The following is a 20,009-nucleotide window of genomic DNA, read 5'->3' as shown; positions in this document are numbered from 1 at the left end:
CAGGGGCACTAGGTTAGCATTAATTAGGGGTGTTTTGGTCATTCTAAACATGCACATGTCAAGTTTAGTCCAATTTAGTCCACCTAACCAAACATGGCTTGACTAAATTTTAGGAGACAATTTAGCTAACTAAATTTAGGAGTTGGGAACCAAATAGGCCTGAATCAAATGCACCGCTGCGTACCTCGCCATTGTGGACCATGCCAACGTCGCTGCTGCAGGTCAGTAAATCCACGATACACTACAAGCGTCGTATGACTGGCGATGTCGTCGCCCAGCTAAATTTATGGTAAACATTTTTGGCTGACTTTTGGCAACTTTTACTTACAACATCTTTGGCATTGTAGCTGGTCCTAAATCATGGATATAGATTTGACAAAAAGTCAGGCAAGATCTGACAAGCCAAATGTAAGAGGTTGGTAAGTTGCCAAATAACGACTGTCAGCTGTAACGCCCCCCGGTTGCCAAATAACAGCTATAATGCCTAGAGTGAGAGGTTGGTAAGTTGCCAAATAACAGTTGTAACGCCCTAGAGTCCAAATGGCTCAGATCCCGTCTTGCACGATGAGTGAACCACACCTACTACCATCCTACTTACGCTTTCGTCCTCGCTACGCGTAAAAGGATTAACCCGGGGACTATGGGATGGACTATAGAAGCTTTATATGTTGGGTCTAACTCACCCTAAACAACTAAGGTACGACTAAACCCTCCACAACATCTCATTAACATGGGCCAAATTCCAAATTGGGTCGGATGTGACAACAACTAAAATCATGGCTTGTCTAAGTTTTGACAACCAAATTAGCCATCAACCAATCAGGCCCATAGATCTTTTCAATACTTCTAGATTCATGCTATGTCTTGCAATATTAGCATTCTAGTCTTTGCGTTTCTTAAAACATGTTGTAATAATTTCCCATAGCTTGTCTCTGAATCCCCCCTCGATAGGGAGCAGTAGCGATGCAACCAACGGGAGGACAAGACAAGCCCTTCCGAAAAGCTCGTTTGCCTTTCATCTGAGCAAAGTGATTCCTCAAGGTGAGGTTAAACAAGTGAATCATTGGTTGCAAGCACGAGAGCAAGCGGTCGAAAAGGAGAAGATTGTTGGATAACCATATGTCAAAGCTAGCTTGAGATGAACATTAGGAAAGAAAAACAGTGATTCAACGTTATGAGTATCCTCCTTTAAAAAATAAATAGAATAGGGGCCAAACAATTTCCTTCAATTTAAGTAGAGTGTGTTGGATGGAAAGTAGTAAAGTCGAAGTGAACCTCTATTTCGTAAAGGAGAGATAACCCTAAACTCGACCTACTTCATTAGTCTTGTTGTTGACTCCCTAGCCAGCTTAGGGGGAATGCCTAACTCTGTTAGGATCGATTGGACAGTTGGAGCAGCCGATAAACCAGTTGTAGCAGAAACAAACTGACTAGTTTCAACAAGGCGAGTAGGAGAAGCTACTCTATTTTTAGAATTCACCGTGTACAAATGAGCTCCTGCTACCATGATTTTAAATATATATATGAATACCAAAATTCTAATGCTTTCATGAACAATTCTAAGGAATACTCTCTAAAATGGACAAAGAACAAACATGAGAATCAAAAGACAATGTAACCAACAAAACAAGGTACAAATTCAAAAGATTGCTAGTTACCCACCTTAAACTAAGGAAGTCACATCAATCCTTCAAAACCTTAGACCCTCCATGAGCAATTTGATAAAAAATAACCTCAAAAATGGATAAAGAGGTGAAGAAGGATGCCTTCTGTAAGGAAAATGAACCCTAGGCCTATTTACTTTGGATTTTGGTGTTTGATGATCAACACAACCAAATTAGACTAATGTGTTTACTAGTGTTTATTTCATAGTTCAATAGGATGCAACACGGACTTGGACCAAGTTTGGAACGTGAAGAAAATAATCAACACTCAAAAGAAGACAATGGAGGAGGTGTTGATAGCTTAGAAGTGAAGCATGGAGTCCAAAACGCGAAGATGATGAAGCCCCGACGAAGAAACACGAAGAACAGCAAGATGGGGCATCGCCCTAGGCATGGAGGTGCACCACCAGGGGGCGGTGGTGCCACCAAATAGAGGGCTGCTGCAGCTGGAGAAAAGGGAGGCACCAGACAACGCCGTGTGCACCGCCTTGGTCACCACCACGGGGTGGTGGTGCACTGGACAGGGGTGGCGGTGCCACCGCCCTAATTTTTCAGAGAGCAGCGAGTCGGGACTCGGGCACCGCCCTATGAACAATGTCCCAATGGTCGGCCTGTCAGTGAGCAACGGCTAGTCCACGTGGCGGTCACCGCCTTGTCCGGTGACCTGGCAGAGAAGAGGATCTCAGCCACAACGGCTAGTTTCGACTTGGAGGCTATAAATACTTGCCCCAACTGGCCATTTGAAGAAAGTGGGAGCTGAGGGAAGATAGGAGTGTGTTGCTACACCTCATTTGTTCTCTCCACGTGCATAGAGCTTAAAGATCACTTGATGATTAGCGTATGTGCTTTGCGAAGTGCTTAAGCTAGTTATACCACACTCATATGCGCTTGCTCTAGGCTTAGGTCTAGTTGCTAGTGAGGTTTGCATACCTCTCATCCAAAGGTGCTTGCGCGCACCGTGCTTGTACTCGGCGGGGTATGTAGTCTTGTGAGACCACACCAACCGCATTTGTGGTGTGGCCGCCACCGTGTACCAAAGGAACAAGGCCCGCGGTTTTTTGGCCGAAAGCTTGATAGTGAAGACGACGGGGAGTGGTCTGGCAGAGACTTGCTGAAAGGCACATCGAAGACTCACTTGCGTGTGGGAAGGCCCGGGGCTATCCACGGAGTTACCCGACCGGGAGCTTAGCCCTTGTGAGGGATTTCTTGTGAGGGGCTCCAACGAGGACTAGGGAAAAGCTTGAGCGCTTCTCGATACCTCGGTAAAAATACCGGAGTCGTCGAAGGGAGTTTGTATCTCTACCTCATCTTTACCTTTCGCATTTATATTGCTACCTTGGTTGTGTGCTTTACTTCGCTAGCTTAGTTGATAAGCTAGTTGATAGGTTTAGAACCTAGGTTGCATAACTCTTTTGTGGTAGAGATAGCAACACACTTAGCAAAACCGTAGTTACACATTTAGATAGATTACTTTTTTGCATAGGTTTTGACTATGTGGAATTAGAGGCCTTAGTTAGAAGTAGAATTTTAAGTTGCCTAAATCAACCATCTTCTTAAGCGTCACGGTCCCTTACACCTTCTTAAATACACAGGCTAGATGGAGGAGGAAGAAGTGATTTTGGGGTTTTATACTATAGCTAGAACACCGTTGGGTCATACAAAAATGGCAGTGATATGCCGAGTCAAGCCACGATCCGGCATTGGAATATCTCTGTCGGTTCTCGTCTCCAACAGGTAGTGTTATGTCTGCAAGGTTCGAGCCAGATGATGCTAGTTCAAACTATGTTGCACGTACATTCAGTGCGTGGTTCGAGACAACAGTCATGCTAGTTCATACTGGTGTGTTGCAAGCTACGTACCGAAGCATGTAGGGATGGATCTGAATGTTTAAATGTCCGAAAGATCCAATATTCATATCTATTTTGGTATCAACATCAATATTTGTATTTGTATCTAATTTTAATATGGATATTAAATGGATGTATTCAAATCCATTTTGTATCCTTCTCTAACCGATTCTAGATGCATATTTGACAAAAATGTGAAATATCCATATCCGTGAAGAACAAAGTACCATCTAAAACTGAAAAAACTTATATTTATGACTATTTAGTTATGCAAATCATAATATTATTTTACTATAACAGATGATACATATTGTTTAAACTATTTAAAAGTTATCTACGTGGCTAATCATATTTATGGCTAATTATAAAGGTTAAGTTTAAATATTTATCAGTAAGTAAATTAAATATGTAAATTTTCATATATATCTAAAAAACTAAAGTCCATGATAAGTTTATTTTTGTTCCTCAACTCTTGCCTTTGTCTAACTTTGGCACCTCAACTATCAAAACCGTCCAATTTTGACCCCTAAGCCGATTTTGAGTGGTTTTCAGTGGCTTTGACAGTTGAGACGTCAAAGTTAGATAGTTTTTGTAGTTGGAGGTCAAAATTGAACGGTTTTTATAGTTGAGGCCTAAAAATATAATTAATTCTAATCCAAAAGATCCAGATAACAATACCACATAATCAACTTTCTTGACAAGCGTTGTTAAACTGCAAACTTGATCAAAACTAACCAAGAAAAAAAATTGGTTCGCACCATGCATAAATGGCAGTAATATCCACAGATAAGACATATCATACAGTTTGCACAAGCAAGCAAACAAATTTTTTTTGAGACACGCAAACAAACAAATTGGGGGCGTAGGGAGGGGAGCGGAGGGGTTGCAACGGCATGGGACTTCAGGGCATACTAGGAAGGTAGGCGCGTTCCGCTGCGCCCATGTTGGATGCATAAGTATTGTGTAGGCTATGCATAAATATAGCTCTGATATAGGCGTTCTCAGCTATGTAATGTCAAGTAGTGCAAAGAATTAGGTGAAACACTGCAAGAGAGGAAAAATAGACTAAACAAACATAGCATTCTTCATAGAAGGGTAATCAGATATATGTTATGGTAACGGATTGACAAACAAAACAATGAGCAAGCACGTCCGCTGATCGCACATCTATAATTTAAATCTACATAGAGTAGCTATAAGCACATGCTGACAAATATTTACGTAATCAAGCATAGGTCTGTGCTCCTGGAGCTGGTCGTCGTCGACAAAACTGGAAGATAAGTCAAAGATGGGAGCCTTGGTATGCATTTATCTTGTGTTCTATGTCATCAAGCGACGATATACATCAGTGAGATTTCAATAGAAAATAATAGGTAATGTGTCTTAGCAAAGTTGATATTGAGTGTGATGATTTATGAATTAACATTGTTTTGGCAGTATACCTTTTTTTTTGGGTAAGCAATGAGCTTGAGCCTTTTCCTGGTGTGACGGTGACCACCGATTCCATGATCACTGCATATTATCCATGATTTGAAGAGTATGTTTTAACAAAAGTGAACCAATGAGAGATTTTTTTTATATTACCTGACATTGTCATCGTCCTCTTCTACATTGTTGTCGTCTATGGATAACCAGCATCCTGAAGAAGCTAAATAAAATATAAATCTCAAAACAGAACATGAGATGTAGCAGTACTGGAACTTTATTGGCAAAAATGCTCTAACAATTACTGATGTGTGGAAAGTGTTTGTGCTAGGGGCGAAGTGAGAAAAGGGCACATTGGTACCTACTTCCTACAAATTCATGAAGTGAAGGAAAGAAGAAATTCAACTCAGTATTTGGTCCTCAGGAAAACCTAATGTGGGAAGGCAAAGGACCTCTGGGATGAGAACTGGAACTCTTTGGGCAGGAGAACGGGAAGTGCAGAATTTGAAGAAGCAGTTGGATCCGATTTGTTTTGACACAAGAACTGTTCTTGCTGAGTTGATGTCCAGAAAATTGGCAGTTGTTCACATGCGGTGGGCATCACACATCAGGTTGGATGAAAACAAATATAATTTTGGCAGTTCTTTTTCGTCAAAAGGTTTAGTCAGGAAAAGAATTGATAGGCAGGCTAATAGGTAATAATTTGGCTTCAGAAATTGAGTATACATCCAGTTTTATTTGACCAAATCACAATCAGACATTACCAAAGCAAGATCCTGACCACAACCTGTTTAACAAGTAATAACCAGTAAAGTGCTCAAGATTTTCAGAACTGCTAGTTTCTTTTGGAAGGAAGCTGAGAAGTCAATGCTTTATTTTTAACTTGTTAATAAAAAAATACCGATTGATTGGAAAATATAATAAAAACAGGATCCAACAAATGACTACACAGTCCACATTAACTTGTCACTTTGCTTCGTTTATGCTGGATAACATGTAAACATGGATAGATATTATTAGAACCATCCATTTTACAGACCATTTTCTTCTTCCAGTGATAAGATGAAAAACCACAAGGCATAGAGAATAGGAAAGTAAAGCAATAATGAAAGAGAGAAGTCATGTAAAAATTGGTGGATAGTTGTACCTAGTTTAGTAAAAAAAAACAGAGGCCATAAGCTGCATGTTGTTCATTGGAGCAGAGGCTTCTGAATAATCTGATCCACAGAGCAGTAATGATGATGCTTCTTCGTTTTGTTTTTTGAACAAATTCATGAGGAACTAAAAAATGTGCAAATGTAGTACTGTCAGACCCCCTAGATGCATTAAAACATTGATCCAGAAGGTATCACTAACCTTGCTTTTAGCAAAGACATGTCTCTTGGCGTGACATGAGCTGAGAGGGTAAGTAAGTAATATGAAAGCAGTCACCCCCTGCAAAAGCAGAGCAACTTCCTGTACCACATTGAAATTGAATGAAATTGCTTTATCAACATATGCTTAAGATTGAATGGTTACTCTTCCAATATCAGTTGATAGTATGGTATCGGACAACTCAAAGTAAACATAGAATAGTATCCTAGGCAGCATTGTATCGGTGACGTACTTGACAATGTTGTCTACGACATCCTTCCCTCAACGACCCAGGCCCTGTGAAATATGGTAAAAATGAAGCAGCACCTGCATGACCTCCTCCGAAATGACAATCTACTGTTGTGCCATTTTATCAGTTGAAAATGAAGAATCATATATTATAGGATAGGCACACAGAGAACTGAAAGCAGAAGAAACAAATGGGGTTGCAATGAGCACAAATATTTTGAAATTCTTTTGTAAACTCAGCCACTCAGGTCGGAGTTTTCCAGGATTAACTTCTTTTGTCCCAACCCACCAGGCTTCAGAAAACATAATCTGCCAAGAGACAACATTAGAACTAATTAGGCACTCTGCACATGTCACCATCACCATTTTGAAAAAATTAATGGTAAACTGCAGATAGAGAAGGAAAATGTTTCTGTTGTAGGCAGAATATGAAACGTTCTAATTCAACTGTGACTGAATTTGACAGCATAATAAATGGGACACTGGCTGGCAGCATATACCGATCTAATTTTCAGTGACTTAAAGTGAATTTGGCAGCATAGTAATTGCATTATTTGACACTTCTCTATGTTAATTTAACCCGTAAAAATGCAAAGTTGGCACATCCGGATTCAGTAATTCAAACTGATCAAATGACCATTTCAATTTGCACATAACCGAAAGCTGAAATAATGCTCACAGGTCACAACACAGGCTCTTGTCAACATCCTCACAGATGATGCCCTTGGCCGACCAGGTCATACGTACCGTGAGGTACTCATTCTTGGGCTAAACTTGGATCGCGAAGAACTTCTTGCTGCCACCACCAATCCTCAGGAAGAAATAAAAACATCATCTTTATCACTTATCCGGGCAGCCTGAAGCCCAACTGGAAAGCTAGAGCCATGGCAATTTTAGAACCATACCTAGGGAAACTCAGGAGTCGAGGTACAGCGCCGACTTCTTGGTTCCGAGGTCGGCGAGCTCCCTGGCCTGTCCGCTCGACGTTGCGGGCGCAAGGAGGCCAGGGAATGAGAATGCTCTTCGCTAGCCCGCCGTGGCGCACGATGTCGTGGCCCCGTTGGTGCATGACAGCAGCTGGCCATGCGAGCGGCGCCATGTGTTGCCATGCTCGAGCAGGTCGTTGGAGAAGGCTAGCGACCTGGCGCTGTACTCATTGGCCTCAGCCTCGGCAAGCGCGGTGGAGATCTTTACCGGGCTTGGAAGGTGAGGGCGACGACGACCGCAGATCTCATGGCCTCATGCACGAGGAGCCAAGTCATGGGCGTCTTTGGTGGTTCTGCATCTCATGGCAGCGGAAGTGGTCCTCCTCGGGCTTGATGAGCAGCACCAAGAAAGAAGGGGAACTCACACCTCGAAAGCCAACGGCAACGCCAACGAACCGAGGAAATCCCCAAGCACGATCAAGAACAATGGGAAATTAGTCGGGGAGAATCCAGGCAAAAAAGGAGTCCAATGTCAGGGACCTCGTGGGCTGGACCGGCTAATGGGCTGCAGCGCTGGAATTGTCTTGCCCGATACAACGACCTACGTATACACAGGCAAGGGAAACACGGAAGGTGTCGAAGGACCAGACCAGAACCCGACGGCGAGCTCTGCTCGAGGCTAGCTGCGGCTAGAGTTCCTATCCTTTTCCTCTCTTCTTCCTCCTAACTACCAGTTCATGTACCCAGAACATTCCAGTGTCTTCTAGATAGTCGAATTGTGTTACTGTGTTGTTCTTCGTGTTGGATTTAGTTGAGGACGGTGACATCCAATCAAAAGCGCAAGCCAATCAAAGAAGATAGCCTCACCAACAATCGAAGTGGCGAGAATTGCTCCAGCACGGCAGCACCACCTGCGGTTGGCCGCCCGCCGCCACGCCTTGCGGCCCACCCCGTGGAAGAGGAGAACGCATGATCACTGATCAGAGACCTTGGAAAAGGCAAGGGGATGGCCTCGAGCCCTGAGGAGGGGAAGAAAGCGGAGGATGCAGCGGCGACGTTGCCAACGATGATGCGATGAAGGGCGTCAAGTGAAGGCACCGTGGAAGCGACGGAGAGGGCGAGGCAGGACTGCAGGAGAGGGAGGCGACGGACGCGTCGAGGCGAGCTGGCGCGAGCCCCGATGGCAGGACGCCTGGAGAAGCGAGCCCTGGACGGTAGCAACGACGTCGTTGATGCCGCAACACGGAGGACAGCTGGCCCAACTGAAACTGGGCCAAGCAGAGAGGAGGGCACACGAAACCAGGAAACAGCAAAACGGAGGACCCGACACGCACGAATCCATGAGGAGCCCAAACACTTGCTGACAAGGAAACCCGATGGGATAAGAGTGCAATTCTTTCCTTAAGGTCAGCCTTTTCTTTCTCAAACAGAAGAGTTGAATACTCTTCTATATCAATGCTTGAAGCCATGTTAAATGTGGGGTTTAGGATCTTTGCAAACCTTCTCATTTCTTCATGCTCGACAATCGACAAGGGATAGCCATGTGAAATAATCATTCTAGTTAACTCTTGATAAGATGCTTCTTGGTCAGGTTTCCTGGTTATATCAGTAGCAGTCTGAGCTGATGAGGTATTTTGCTCTGAAGGATTCATATGATCCATTGCTGGTAAAGCTAGAACATGACGTTCTCCTGAGCTGCCTTTGAGGAACTTACTAGCATATTCTGCAATCTGAACTTTGCCATTTGTCAATGCAGGTGAAAGCTCGTCTTGAAGGCTAGATTTAGAACTCGGTATACTGGACTGGAACAACACACCTTTCTGATGATTTAGGCTATTTCCACTCCGTGCTGGACAAGCCTGAGTATGCCGGTTCAAATGGCTTCTACCTTTATCTGCACTGAGTCGCTTGTGGCAATGGACACAGTCAGCACCCTGGACTCTCCCTTGAACATAGAATGGTACAAAATCCTTCCAGACCTTGACCTGAATTTGCTATTCTCACTATGGGTCAACAACTTTATCTCATCAAGTGAATCTGGAAGAATTTGCTCCACCGGCTCTACTTCATTCACCACTATATGTATAATGTATAAAATTTGAATAGTTCAGTCATAATATGCACAAAAAATGAAAGACAAAATTTTCCATGAAGAAAGCAGGATTTTAGCTTCATACAACAAACATACTAACAAACCACGAAATTTATTAAATAAAGAAAAATGAGAGGCCAATGCGCTGTACATAGTCTATTGTATGCTCCTCTGTTTAACAATGCATCTTTTTAAGTGTTCTAAAAATGCTTCTTTTTAAGTCGGCCACTGAGACAGATTAAACACGCACTATGCCTCGATGTTGCCGTGCGCCCCATCCAGCGCCGCTCGCTTGTCCCCGTAGCGAGCGCTTCTCGCTCCTCCCATCGCGCGCGTTAGTGCTGGTGGTGTTCACTTCGCCCGTCGTGTGGGCCGCCCGCCAATTGAGCCAAGACCGGTGCTGGTGGCCGTGGTGCGCGCATGCCACTGGTGCTAGTGCACCCGTCCAGCCGAGCCAAGCCCGCTACTGGTGGTGATGGTGCTCATGCGTCGCCGCTCGCTGCTGGCTTCAACCCCGGCGGCTGGAATCAACCGGTCCCGTCCTTCCCGTACCCTATATTGCATATGTATGTTTCAATTGTTTCGGACATTTCAGATGTATGTTGCAATTGTTCCATTTCGATTTTGCAAAAGTAGATCGAGGTATGTTGCACATATTGCATATGTTCAAGTGTTTCAGATACATGTTGCAAGCGTTTATTTAAAATGTTTCATCTATTTCCAGACGTATGTTGCAATCGTTTTTTATATGGATATTGCATATGTGTTCACACATATATGTTACAACAGTATGTTCCAAAATATTTTAGTTGTTTCAGTCTTATATTGTAGCAAGTGGTTTCATGTTGCAAGTTGCAAGTGTTTTTTTTGGATGTTTCATGTATTCCACACACATGCTGCAAGTGCATGTCCCAAGGGTTTCATCTGTGTTTCAAACGTATCTTGCATTCAAAAAAAAAAAAATTCATATTGCAAGTGTTTTACGTTGTTCGGCCGGGGGGGGGGGGGGGGGGGGGGCGAGCCAGGGAGCAGGCGGACGGTGCGTGTGGCGCGCCGGCTGGGGGGGCTACAGACGGGGGTGCTAGGGGGGGTGGGCGGACGGGTGTTGTGGTCGGGGGCACGCCTAGTCTCGGCTCTCAAGTGCCGCCCATGCGGAGAGAGAGGAGCGGGTCTGGGGAATGACCGGCGGGCGCAGATACGGGGACGTAGTGCACGCGTGGAGCGGGGCGAAGCTGGACGAGTGTGGGGCGATGGTGGATTGGGGCGGGCTGCGTGGGCGTCCATCCGGACGTCCGGGCGCTAGCCACGCCCATCGATAAACAGACCAACCAAACAACTACAGAGCAAGTTAAGGCAGGAGATCATTGGGCACCTCACTGAAGTCTGAACCAGAGCCCAAATCCTAGTTCGGGAAATGCATGTAAATCAGAAGCACGTGTTTTCGTTGCTTCCATGATTGAAGAGTACTGTGCCTGAGTAATGCCATACACATATATGTAGAAAACAGTAGGAATATTCAGACATGCCAGCAGCAGCAAGGTGTCTAACACAGCTAAACAAATGAGCAATGTGGCCTCTGCAATATCACCCAATACTCGATCTTACGTTAATCACCGTGGCCATCTACGTCCTTGTAATTTTCTATCCACAGATAAAAAAAGGTCCGATAAGCGGCAGTAGCTACAGTAACATGATAAATAGCCCTGCAAATTGTCCATGGGAAACACAAATTACAACACTACCCCCAAGAGAGGACAAGCGTGTTGGTGAATGTATGCCAATGCAATGCGACACAAAAGACTCCTGTTTACTTCCCATATTTGCAGTATTAACCGTAATCAAAAGATGTCCTGACACAATGTTTCTCAAACAAAAATATTATAGATTACTCCCTACTTCGCGAATAAATTAAATATCATCACAGTCAGCACTCTACTTCGCGAGTTATTTTACCCATGATGCATATTGTATGAATACAATAATCTAAGTACAAAGGCATATATAATCATGTAATGCATACCTACATGACAGGAAACACCTCTGATATTGCATTATTGTTATTGCAGAGTGCGTCTTTTGGTCATAAGTTATCGTACTTCAAAAAACCATCAACAAAGAAAAAAATGGGTGCTGTGACTATCAAATTGCTACTAGATGTCTAGTTAATATAAAAAAAACAGTAATGAGAGGTGGTACCCCAATCGTGCACACTGCATTTTTCATTAAAAAAAATAAAATATGCATGCTTACTCCTAGATAGTAGAAACTGGTGTAAGAAAAGTAACAGAGCAATGAAAACGAAGTTTTACCATTCTACTTAATCCAATCTTGGATGCATACGAGAGCCTCAATTGTTTTGATATTCAATTTGCACCATTGCTTACTAATTGCTGGCCCCTCGCTGCTTAATGCTGCCTCACAATGAACAGCAGAACCAGGCATTGGCCAAGATGTCACGTGCCATGACAGAGAGAGTTGGATACTTTGCAGAATTACTCATCCACCAGTTCATAATATTGAAATCATCGTTCCTCGGAACAAGGTCATCATCAAGGTACTTGTTGAGTTCTGTCGATATCTGGCTCTGCGCATTAAGATGCTTGTCCGGATCTTCCAATGAGTCACTGTAAAATCCACCCACTTGAACATCACGAGTTTCACAAATTGATGTGTCGACACTAGGCTTATCTACAGAACTACAATATTCAACAAACAGCTCCCAGATTGTATCATGTACAGCAGATACATATTTTGCTGCTTCGTTGCCAAAAGCTAGTTTTAGATGAAACTCAATAAAAGCAAATTTGAATCTTGGATCGAAAACAACAGGTACTGACAACCACACAAATGAATTTTGCAAGAACTCAAGTGCTTCCTGCATCTCCCAGACCATTCTAGAAAGTTCAGTATGATCGGTAGACGCTTGTCCTTCCAAAGTTGTCATAACTATCCACAATTCATTGAAGTACATATTTGCTGTCGGACAAATAGGACCAGAAAACACTTCAACAGCATGATAAATAGCCCTTAATATCTTGCAAACCGACTCAACGGTTTCAGTTTCTTTTGCAGGTAACAACTCTTCGGAGGGAAATGTCTTCTTGAAATGCAAAAGAACTTCAAGCCTGAAGTAAATTTTGTGCCACAATTTTGCATCTTCCTCAGGAAATTTCAATTCCATATGTCTAGGGATGAAAACGGATCGGATACGGACGGATATCACCGATATTATATTTGTTTTCATATTTCTGTCCGGATTCGGATTCGAATACGGATAGTGTCAATTATGTCGGATAGGATACGTTTGGATATCGACATCATACATATACGATTTGAGTATTCGGATACGGATACGGTATCGGATGTTGGATATCCGGACTCGGATACGGACAGATCTCAACTCCTCTAAACGGATTCGGTTTCGAATACGGTCGAAAAATATCCGTACCGTTTTCATCCCTACATATGTCTAGTAACTTCTATAAGCTTCTGTTGGGCCAGCGATGAGGACATATGTGCCTGGATAAATCTCTCTAGCATATCACCAGCAAGATTAAGCATGGGTTGCCCTTTCGAAACAATGTTGTGAAGCACACCATCCCGACAAGCAGTATTGCATAGCTCACCACCAATAGGAAAACATTTCCTTTGGATGAGAAAGTCCTTCAGGTTAGATGTACGCTCATCGTTTCTGATTTCATTGACACATGTCAGGCTAAAAAGCTTCCGATCAAGATTCCAATCTCTTATAGCTTCCCATATGACATTAAATGGCCCACTTTCACAATCTAGTGCGCGAGCCTCCTTAAAATGTGTTATCCTATCCAAATTAGTGGGTGATGGCTGAAATACACCAAATTTGATGATTCTCTTTTCAAGTTTCCAGTCTGAATCAATGAAATGCACTGCCAAACAGAGATACTTGACCAAGGCCTCAGATCCATGAGTCCACAAACATGATGATAACGAAACCCGATGGGATGAAAGAGCAATTTTCTTCTTAAGGTCAGCCTTTCTCTCCTGGAAAAAAATAGTTGAAAACTCTTCAATATCAATGCTTGAATCCATGTTAAACGCTAGATTTAGGCCCTTTGCAAAACACCTCATTTCTTCATGTTTGACAATGGAGAGGGGATAGCCATGCAAACTAATCATTCTAGTTAGCTCTTGATATGATGATTCTTGGTCAAATTTCCTGCTAACATCTGGACAAGTCTGAGCTGATGAGGATATGCGCTATTGGGAGCATGTGGGGGAATAGACCCCTATACCCTCATGGGTATACATGGGCCGCACCACCGGAGGTGGCCCAGTCTGCAAGATGAAGCGTGCGGAGCACGCTATATTGTAATTGTACCAAATTGGATACTTTACTTGTAACCTTGTCCCTTCGGAGTATATAAGGAGGGGCAAGGGTCCCCTAGAGGACAGATGATCTAGATTATACAGATCATAACAGATCTCACCTCAATCAATACAGAATAATAAGACACAGGACGTAGGGTATTACGTCGATGAGACGGCCCGAACCTGTCTAAATCGCTGTCTCTGCGCCTTGTGTCACCATTTGGTTCCTGATTACACGCACCGTCTACCGACAATCTATCATCATGGGCATACCCCTAGATGGACTGCCGACCATATTTCGTCGACAGCGGCGCACCAGGTAGGGGTCCCCTTTAGGGGGTGTGCGCGCTGATCCATGACGAACCAGATGGGATCTGAAGATCAACCACGGCGGCAGCAATTTGCCGTCTCGCGACAGCTACCCAAGTCGACTCTCAAGCGGCACGAGACGATTAGGCGGCCGACGATTCCTGTCATACAGCAGCATGGCCTCACGTGTTGTAACGGTGGGGGCATTAGATCCAACTCCCTGGACCTTGGTCAAGACCAGAACCGACAAAGCCACAAGCAAACAAGGACTACGTGATCAACATGGCTACGTACGCAAGCTAATTAGGCCTGCATGTATGTGTGTGAGCCGCATACATGCGTACGGCGGCATGCAAGCTAATTAAGTCTTGAGGCTTGTATACATGTGTACATGCACGGATGCATCTAACATGCATGCAGCGCGTATGTCTCCCCACGCGATGGACTTCGTCAGGCTACGTCTCGGCTACGCATGTCCGTAGGGCTCTGGCCCTCGGTCCGACCACGTCGACCACCAGACCACGTCGACCATGTCCCGAGCGGCTCCGCCGAGCTCCGACCACCAGACCACGTCGACCATGTCCCGAGTGGCTCCGCCGAGCTCCGACCACCAAACCACGTCGACCACATCCCGAGCGGCTCCACCGAGCTCCGACGACCAGACCACATCGACCACGTCCCGAGCGGCTCCGCCGAGCTCCGACCACCTCGACCACCAGACCACGTCGCAATGATGATCGCCACGAAGAACGGCGCTATGACAACCGCGACCACCATCACAATAGGCTGAAAAGTATGAGGATCGGACAACTTTATCGCCTTCGACCAGATTTCTATCCAAAGATAAGTACACTTCTAATATTTATATTTAACACAATTTTCATTACGACGTTTCTCCACAACGTCCTCGTCATGATTATTCTTCAAATAACGCTTGTCCATGTATACCATCTTAAAAATAACATACGGCTATACTTAATGCAAATCCTTGACCAGTCATGTTGACGCTCGATGTCTCTAGAAATGGCCCTGTCTTCGGCTCGTCCCTACACATGCACGAGCGTCTGCCCTCTGCGTTATGGGTGGTCGGCAGCGGCTCCTTAGCGATGCTTTGTTCTTCCTACACGTGCACAGGCTCCGTGCCCCGCGTTATGGTTCACGGGTTAGCTAGGGCTGGAGACTCAGCTACATACTAACTGGTCGGGCGGTTTATATTAAGTATAAACACAAACTTCATATTAACACTGATGTTTACAAAGCACCAACTGCTTTATCACATCATGCTCATTTGCAAATGACTGTTGAGTGTCATACGCTATTTCTTCACTGTTGATTTTTCTCCTTAAAATATTATTTTGTACATCATGTACTACCATTCTACATATTTATATTGTAGAAATTTCGAGCTATGCTCGGGGACTTCGTCGCTCGCTTCTCGACCTGTGCTCGGGGACTGCCTCGATCACTCTCCGACCATAGCTCGGGGACTTCGTCGCTCGCTTCTCGACCTACGCTTGGGGACTGCCTCGATCACTCTCCGACCACAGCTCGGGGACTTCGTCGCTCGCTTCTCGACCTGTGCTCGGGGACTGCCTCGATCACTCTCTGACCACAGCTCGGGGACTTCGTCGCTCGCTTCTTGACCTACGCTCGGGGACTGCCTCGATCACTCTCCGACCATAGCTCGGGGACTTCGTCGCTCGCTTCTCGACCTATGCTCGGGGACTGCCTCGATCACTCTCTGACTTCAGCTCGGGGACTTTGTCGCTCGCTTCTCGACCTACGCTCGGGGACTGCCTCGATCACTCTCTGACCACAGCTCGGGGATTTCGTTGCTCGCTCCTCGACCTATGCTTGGGGACTGCCTCGACCACTCTCCGACCACAGCTCAGGGACTTTGCGTCTCAACTACATGCAACTGGCGACTCGCATACAGTTGGGATATTCTTTCTCGTTTAGACCTTGCTACAAGGCTCATACCTCGCCTTCCAGCAGGCTCGGGGACTACATCAGTATGATGCACCTACCGGTGCATCTCGTATCGCCTGTACGACGATTGAATTCTCAACTTAACTGGGAATTCTTTTTAGACCCTGGCACCACGTGCCTACGTCACCTACTGCCAGGCTTGAGGACTAAGTGGGCACACTTCACCTTGCGGTGAATGTGCTCGATCTGATGGATCAAACGCCTCTGATTCTACAAGGATGACGATGTCTCTTCTCGACTCAGAGTCAAAGTGGGCACACTTCGAGGGAAATATTTTTCAAATTTTATCTTGAGCCCCTTACATCCTTCTGGCAAGCTCAAGACGACGCTACTCGAAGGATACAAGGCGCTCGGGGGCTAGCTGTGGGGGAATAGACCCCCTATACCCTCATGGGTATACATGGGCCGCACCACCTGAGGTGTCCCAGTCCACAAGATGAAGCGTGCGGAGCACGCTATATTGTAATTGTACCAAATTGGATACTTTACTTGTAACCTTGTCCCTTCGGAGTATATAAGGAGGGGCAAGGGTCCCCTAGAGGACAGATGATCTAGATTATATAGATCATAACAGATCTCACCTCAATCAATACAGAATAATGAGACACAGGACGTAGGGTATTACGTCGATCAGACGGCCCGAACCTGTCCAAATCGCTGTCTCTGCGCCTTGTGTCACCATCTGGTTCCTGATTACACGCACCGTCTACCGACAATCTACCATCATGGGCATACCCCTAGATGGACTGCTGACCATATTTCGTCGACAGAGCCCAGGGCTTCCAATAGCTAATGGAGAGCCCCAACCAGCCACCCTAGCCAGCCAAACCATTCAGGTCCGTGGTGCTGGTGCGCGCAGGTGGGGGACCAATGCAGACCCAAATAGATTGTATGCATAAAATCCCAGGTCAAGCTGCGTAGAAACATTTTTGTCGTGACATTGCATAGAAATTAGTCGTTGGATAAATGAAAATTAATTCATTGCCGCATAGAAACTTCTCCGTGAGCTGGACGTTCTAGCTAACACAACCTAACAAAGCTGATGCATGCATGCATGCACGCATCCAATCTAATCTCTTTCATTTTTTCATTAAAATTCCTCAACAAAGCATTTGATTTAAAAACAGTTTTCACCATTGAACTCCTGATATTTTTATGTACGATCCAAGATCCCGTGAGAATATTTTTTTAAAAAAATTAAAATTCATAAATTTGAAATTTAAATCATGGCACATGATGGCTGATTGAATGTATAGAAACAATGGTCAAGATGCGCAAAAAAGTTTTTTGCACCAACATTGTATAGAAATTAGTAGTTGGATGAATAAAAATTAATTTTATTACCGCGTAAAAACCTCTCCACGAGATGGACATTCCACCTAACATAACCATGATTTCCTCCATCAACATCATGCTTCCTACTATGGAAGTGTATAATTAACTTAGGAACAATGCATAAAACATAGAGACCGCAAGCGTAAAACATGGGGCGATCTCGTCTTCTCCAAAATTTAAAATGTGAATCATGGCACGTGATGGCCGATTGCATGCATAGAATCAATGGTCAAGATGCGCAAAAAAGTTTTTTATTGCATAGAAATTAGTGGTTGGATGAATAAAAATTAATTTTGTTACCGCTTAAAAACTTCTCCACGAGATGGACATTCAACCTGACACAACTATAATTGCCTCCACCAACATCATGCTTCCCCACTATGGAGGTGTATAATTAACAAGAGAACAATGCATAGAACATGAAGAACCACAAGCGTAAAACATGTAGACGATTTTATCTTCTCCAAAATTGGAAATTTGAATCATGGCACGTGATGGCCGATTGGATGCATAGAATCACTAGTCAATATGCACAGAAAAGTTTATTGTGCCGATGTTGCATAGAAATTAGTGGTTCGATGAATAAAAATTATTTTTTTGATCACATAAAACCTCTCCACGAGATGAATATTCCACCAGAGACAACCGTGATTGCCTCGACTAACATCATGCTTCCCACTATAAGCGTGTGTAATTAACATGGGGACAATGCATACAACAGCGTAAAACATAGAAACGGTCTCATCTTCTCCAAAATTTGAAATTTGAAATATAGCACGTGATGGATGATCGGATTCATAGAATCAGTTGTCAAGATACGTAGAAATGTTTTTGGCGCTGACATTGCATAGAAATTAATTGTTCGATGAATAAAAATTAATTTTGTTACCGCATAAAAATTGCTCTAACAATGTATAGAAATTATGATGCAACATTGTATAGAATTGTATACCAAGTTAAAGTTTAACCATGTATAGAAACTTATGCACACAAGTATAAGAACACAAAATCAACAAACAAAACAATGAAGATGAATTCAACTACATGTGGAAACCTATGCAACTAAGCATAGAAATCATCCAACATCTTCAAAATCACAGTTTCACCATGCATAAAACCTATGCTTGCAAGAAAAAAAACAAAGTAGCCCAGGCCACCAGGTAGCGAGCCGGCGCGACGCAGTCACCGTCGGCGCGGCCACCATGATGCAGTGGTCAGTCCCCGTGGCCGCCGTAACACCGTCGTCCGCTGTCTGAGCATGTAGCTACCCATGGACATGAGCCGTCCCGGAACCCGTGAGCTTGTCGCCGCCTCCGGACCTGGTGGCCTCGCTGCTCGTCACGTGGAGAGGGGAGCCGGGGCGCTGCCGCTCCCCGTTGCCACATCCGGTGGCACCTGGTTGCTCCTCACCCGCCTGGATCCCGTCACAGTACATGGCCAAGCTCGTAGTCATGCCCGTTGCGCCCCGTCATTGTCAATGCGACCGAGAACACAGCTGCCCCACCGTGCTCCCACTGATGCCGTCCCCTTCACTAGATCTGCCGCTACCGCTCCTCATCAGCCGCGTGCTGCCATCGCCGTCTGCCGTATCCATATATATATATATATATATACCCATATATATACTCCCGTATCAAAGCTACGCGATAGTAAATACATCCTGTATATACATATAAATATGCATAGTATATATAGCCGTATCAAAGCTAACCCATAATTAAATACTTCCATATATATGAGGCATATATACACTTCAGTATCAAAGCTAACTCTCCCCATTAGACTGCATGCTCACAACTTGCGGTCATGCCATTGTGATGATGAGTGGCATTTTACCTTGGGCGTAGAGGCATTTGATCTATACATTACCACTCAAGTGAATGACATCCATACAATAGTACGCCGTATGGACAACGAAAGTAAAAAACTCTAAGTTAGTACTTAATTAACCACCTGAAATCCTTAACTAGGCATAAAGGAAGTGATCACTAGCAAACTCTAGATTTAAACTTTATTTTTAAACAACATATATATAGCTATAAGTTGCTAAAAACTAGTTTTGGAAAATAAAAACCTTTGTTTTAAATACACATATGGCAATTAATATTGAATCTTGCTCTGATACCAACTATAGCAGAACCGACCAATTTATAAGAGCACAAGTACAATGGTAGCCCGCAAGCAGTCGCACTGTCATACTTGAGCCTATATAAACCCGGTAGTCCATCGAGTACCATGAAGGGTCTTGATTCAACCAATCATACAACCAAGATTGTACATAATTCAACATACATGTCACACGTTACATAAAGTTCACAAATATAGTTCATCCATCCAAAGTACGAATTAAAGTTATTACAAACCACGTTTAGGTAAGATAGTAGCAGAAGCAAATTAAAAGTTTAAGACCAACATCTGCAACATTGTTTAAATATAATGCCAGCTCACGATCACACTTCCACAAAAGCATAAG

General features: G+C 44.1%; 1 long non-coding RNA gene and 1 pseudogene across 2 annotated transcripts; both read right to left on the bottom strand.

Annotated features, from left to right (window-relative positions):
- Positions 1–4,689: 4,689 nt before the first annotated feature.
- Positions 4,690–6,806, bottom strand: LOC136499079 (uncharacterized). 2 transcript variants are annotated; one of them, XR_010769889.1, is made up of 6 exons: positions 6,543–6,806; positions 6,293–6,391; positions 6,084–6,217; positions 5,096–5,150; positions 4,954–5,023; positions 4,690–4,831 (listed from the first exon to the last, which is right to left on the bottom strand). It is a non-coding gene; the product is annotated as an uncharacterized lncRNA (long non-coding RNA). The 2 variants fall into 2 exon arrangements; XR_010769888.1 differs by having other exon boundaries at positions 6,293–6,806.
- Positions 6,807–11,869: 5,063 nt separating this feature from the next.
- On the bottom strand, positions 11,870–18,989 carry LOC136499572 (zinc finger BED domain-containing protein RICESLEEPER 1-like; annotated as a pseudogene).
- Positions 18,990–20,009: the final 1,020 nt, after the last annotated feature.

Source organism: Miscanthus floridulus, chromosome 13 (assembly GCF_019320115.1).
Source record: "Miscanthus floridulus cultivar M001 chromosome 13, ASM1932011v1, whole genome shotgun sequence".
Lineage (NCBI taxonomy): Eukaryota > Viridiplantae > Streptophyta > Magnoliopsida > Poales > Poaceae > Miscanthus > Miscanthus floridulus.
This window is presented reverse-complemented; position numbering and strand designations above follow the sequence as displayed.